General features: G+C 38.2%; 1 long non-coding RNA gene across 2 annotated transcripts; it reads left to right on the forward strand.

Annotated features, from left to right (window-relative positions):
- The first annotated feature begins 1,259 nt into the window (after positions 1–1,259).
- LOC121864803 lies at positions 1,260–3,587 on the forward strand. Of its 2 annotated transcripts, none has more exons than XR_006088663.1 (3): positions 1,260–1,387; positions 3,153–3,236; positions 3,458–3,587. It is a non-coding gene; the product is annotated as an uncharacterized LOC121864803 (long non-coding RNA). The 2 variants fall into 2 exon arrangements; XR_006088664.1 differs by lacking the exon at positions 1,260–1,387 and adding an exon at positions 1,951–2,082.
- The last annotated feature ends 1,833 nt before the right edge of the window (positions 3,588–5,420 follow it).

A 5,420-nucleotide genomic window follows, 5' to 3' on the forward strand; every position in this document is an offset into this window, starting at 1 on the left:
GAAAGGGTCAGTGTGTTGAGCGCTTCTTGATATGTGGAGTAGGAAGAGGAGAGAATAATTTTGCATGCCCTCTTTTGCACTTTTTCTAGGTGTTTACGTTGTGTGGCATTTAGGGAGGAAGACCAGGTGGGGGAGGCATAGGTGAGCTTGGGAAGTATGAATGTTGTGTATACACTGAGGAGCTCGGGTGCAGGAACTCCGAGGGACTTGAGTCGGCGGAGCAGGTGGAGACGGAAACTGGAGGCTTTGACAACTTCACTGACGTGTGGTTTCCAATTTAGTTTGTTGTCTATGGTGACGCCGCGGAGCTTCGTGGAATCTACAACCTGGAGTGTGTTCGGACCTAGGGTAATGGAAGGAGGTGGGACAATGTCGGAGGAGAGGTTGATGTGCATAACCATGGTCTTGGTATGGTTGATGGTGACATGGTTGTTGGTGGCCCAGTATTGGAGACTGTTCAATAAATCCTGAAGGGCGGTATAGTTGGGAGCAGAATTGTTGACGCTGATCCCAATGGTGGAGTCGTCGACATATTTCCAGCGAGCAGGGGTTTCTCTTAGGGCATCATTGATGAGCATAAGGAAGCAGAGTGGTCCCATCTTGGTGCCTTGGGGGACGCCACAGGTGAGTGAAGATGGATGTTGTTATATGTAGTGATGATGGGTGATGTTATATGTAGTGATGATGGATGTTGTTATATGTAGTGGTGATGGATGATGATGTTATATGTAGTGATGATGGATGGTGTTATATGTAGTGGTGATGGATGATGATGTTATATGTAGTGATGATGGATGGTGTTATATGTAGTGATGATGGATGGTGTTATATGTAGTGATGATGGGTGGTGTTATATGAAGTGATGATGGGTGGTGTTATATGTAGTGATGATGGATGGTGTTATATGTAGTGGTGATGATGATGATGTTATATGTAGTGATGATGGATGTTGTTATATGTAGTGATGATGGATGGTGTATATGTAGTGATGATGGATGGTGTTATATGTAGTATTGGTGGATGGTGTTATATGTATTGATGATTGAACCAATAAAATAATAACAGTTTAATGCTAAAATATATACTTTGCCGTTGTAGTGAAAAACATGGTGGAACTTACATACACCGTTAATGAACTATTGATGGAAGAAGAAGTTTTGGGGTTTGAACAGTGAGACAATGCGCAGCCTCCCAGAGGGTGGCGTCCTACCGTGGCATAGCGAAATAGCCGCTCGGAGGGCGGCATTTCTCCTGGAAGACATAAAAGGCAGCGGGCAAGAGGAACTCCTCAGTCTGGCTGGTGGCGGCGCGACGCTGGGTACATACACACTCACACACTGGTTCCATTTTCGCTGTTTGAGCTAAGAATACTGTCAACTGTAAACAGGTAAGGTCAGTTTTATCGTATATATATATATATATATATATATATATATATATATATATATATATATATTTATACATATAAATAAATATATATATATATATATATATATATATATATATATATATATATATATATATATATATATATATATTTCATATAGATCACAATGAAAACGTGGATAAGATAAATCTTGATAAAATCACACACGGGAAAAGGGAAACAGCAGAGCCTGTAACTTTCGTCTTTATTCTACCTTCAGAGGCAACTGAAGATGTGGCGAATGAACAGCAGAACTTTCTATTCCCTTTTCAAATATTATCAAAAATTTATATATATATATATATATATATATATATATATATATATATATATATATATATATATATATATATATATACATATATAGAGAAATTACTGTAGGTATTTGTATTGGAGGGGCTTAAGAGTAGTGTGTGTTGGTTGTTGTGAGTCAGGTGTAGCAGCTGAGTGTTGATGGCCATGAATGTTAGGTGTTGGTAGGTGAGTGTGGTGGGTAGGTGAAGGGTCATATTGAGTCGTAGTATGTTGGTGGGTGGAGGCTGGGGGTCTAGTAGGGGGTGGACTGTACTTCCTCCCCGACCAACAGTTTCTACGCAGCGGAGGAGAAATAAAGTGACTGGTGGTGTGTTGGATGAAGGTCAGCTAACGCATATACAGTACGTATAGTAGGTGTCCAAACTCAATGTTCTTATTTTTATACTTTATCTACCTGGACACAGTGAGCTGACTCATATACTTTATCTACCTGGACACAGTGAGTTGACTCATATACTATATCTACCTGGACACAGTGAGCTGACTCATATACTTTATCTACCTGGACACAGTGAGCTGACTCATATACTTTATCTACCTGGACACAGTGAGCTGACTCATATACTTTATCTACCTGGACACAGTGAACTGACTCATATACTTTATCTACCTGGATACAGTGAGTTACTCATATACTTTATCTACCTGGACACAGTGAGCTGACTCATATACTTTATCTACCTGGACACAGTGAACTGACTCATATACTTTATCTACCTGGACACAGTGAGTTGACTCATATACTTTATCTACCTGAGACACAGTGAGTGACTCATATACTTTATCTACCTGGACACAGTGAGCTGACTCATATACTTTATCTACCTGGACACAGTGAACTGACTCATATACTTTATCTACCTGGACACAGTGAGCTGACTCATATACTTTATCTACCTGGACACAGTGAGCTGACTCATATACTTTGTCTACCTGGACACAGTGAGACTGACTCATATACTTTATCTACCTGGACACAGTGAGCGACTCATATACTTTGTCTACCTGGACACAGTGAGTTGACTCATATGCTTTATCTGCCTGGACACAGTGAGTTGACTCATATACTTTATCTTCCTGGACACAGTGAGCTGACTCATATACTTTATCTTCCTGGACACAGTGAGCTGACTCATATACTTTATCTTCCTGGACACAGTGAGCTGACTCATATACTTTATCTTCCTGGACACAATGAGCTGACTCATATACTTTATCTACCTGGACACAGTGAACTGACTCATATACTTTATCTACCTGGATGCAGTGAGTTGACTCATATACTTTATCTACCTGGACACAGTGAGCTGACTCATATACTTTATCTACCTGGACACAGTGAACTGACTCATATACTTTATCTACCTGGACACAGTGAGCTGACTCATATACTTTATCTACCTGGACACAGTGAAGGAGATGGCTCGCTATCTGAACTACTTGGCGTGGCCCTGGCTGTTGGCTCTCTGCTTCTCGCTCACAGTTGCACAATATGGTAAGTATTTATGACTAGTTCTCTCTATTATTTCTATACTGTTATTTATACTTGTTAAGAACTGTCATGAGAATATCTACTTGATGTTATACGAGTGTCTTGGTAAATAAGATATTGTCATGTAGTAATATGAAGAAGACTCTGTTATCGGGGCTGGTGTCAGGAAAATCTTCATAATATTTTGGAGAGTGGATAAATCTCTCCTCCGTCTTCATTCGCAGGGAACTATGGAGGTGGTGGTGGTGGAGGCGATAGACAGATTGGACGCCCGCCTCATATTGACAATGAACAAGGTTACATTGGTGGTGATAATGCTCCTAGACCAGGCTCGGTAATATTAACAACTCACATACATTATCTTGTTATTAGTATTTATACCAAACAATTTGTTTAATAAGAACAGGTTTTTATTTATGCAAACTATTTCCGCTTTAGAATTCTTTAATAATTATCGACTGCAAAGTGACATTCTGTGATAGGTGAATACTGTGTCACCGAATACGACCTTAACGCAACATATTGTAGACAAATCACTAAAAAAAAATGTTTATGGCAGATTTTATACATATGCAGTACACAGACACACACACACACACACACATATATATATATATATATATATATATATATATATATATATATATATATATATATATATATATATATATATATATATATATATATATATATATATATATATATATATATATATATATCATTAGCCCACAAAGCGCTACTCTGCTCACTTAGTGGCACGGGCAGTCCCCTGGGAGGTTCACGGCGCGATAAGCTCGATGAACAGGCCTTGCGTGAAATATAACAAAGTCTAGGATTGCTTTTAGTGTCCTAGTGGTTTAGAGGTAGTGTTCCCGGTCACACATATAAGATCGTGTGTTCGAGTCCTGGCGGGGTTAGGTTGTTGATTTTACACACATTTATTTACATATATATATATATATATATATATATATATATATATATATATATATATATATATATATATATATATATATATATATATATATATATATATATATATATATATATATGCTGATAACCACAAAGAAAGAAGAAAACACGAAGTTCCCAAGCGCTTTCGTGTAATTCACATCTTCAGGGGTGGGTACAGACTAAGGAGAAGTACAAAACAAGGTGTATATATACAGAGGAGGGTGAGATCAGGTCCACAATGGTCAGGTATTAGGTAATGACCCTACTAATCTTTAAATAGCACCGCAATGGTCGGTAGTCAGGTCAGAGGGTAAGGTGACCCAACCTTCTCACCTGGTTACAAATCTTCTTAATTACAAAATTGTCCAGTTTGTACATGCCATTACTCAAATTCATGTTGAATGCTTCGGTATGTTTAATAAGACTAGATTCTATGATGTTCCTACTATCAATTGAATTACAAGGTAATATTGAGGAGGCATTATCCCAGTCAATGCAATGCTTGTTATCCCTCAAATGAACAAACAGAGCATTGGATTCCTGGCCTGTCCTAACACTGTATTTATGTTGTTTAAGTCTAGTTACAAGATCTTTACCTGTCTGGCCTAAGTAAAACATATTACATTCCTTACAAGGAACTTTATAAATGCAGCCACTTGTATTGTTGGGGGAGTTCTTGATTAACATTTGTTTAACAGTGCATGAGTTTATAAATGCCTCATTGACGTTCCAGGCTTTTAGTTGTAAAGGAATTTGAGAGAAATTTTTGTGAAATGGTAATACTAAGAGATTCTTATGGTCATGGGTGGGCTTGGGATCAGTTCTATAAAAAGATTTCTTAGTAATGTTCAGGCATTTGTCTATGAAAGATCTTGGGTATTTAAGGTGTTGTATATGCATCTATTGTAATGACCACGGTCTTACACGTCAGTTAGCGCCAAAAATCAAATGATTCATATTACGCTTAATAGCCCACAAAACATGTAACTCGGCTTTCGTTTGAGTCCTCCATCTGAGGAGTCCGTTTTCTCATCACTTCAAGACACCTCAGTCCTCCGTTATCCCATTTTCTCTGACTTACTGAAACCAACCTCTCTATAAAATGAATTTGAGTGTGAGAGAGAACACCCTTGTTTTGAGTCAACTTAGATATGTCTGTTTACAGTTGGAACATTCAAGATCCATTGTGAGTGGGGTAGAATGCTTCAACTGTCCTTATCGTTAGTAGAACGT

This window comes from Homarus americanus, unplaced genomic scaffold (genome assembly GCF_018991925.1).
Source record: "Homarus americanus isolate GMGI-L3 unplaced genomic scaffold, GMGI_Hamer_2.0 scaffold17351, whole genome shotgun sequence".
Classification (NCBI taxonomy): domain Eukaryota; kingdom Metazoa; phylum Arthropoda; class Malacostraca; order Decapoda; family Nephropidae; genus Homarus; species Homarus americanus.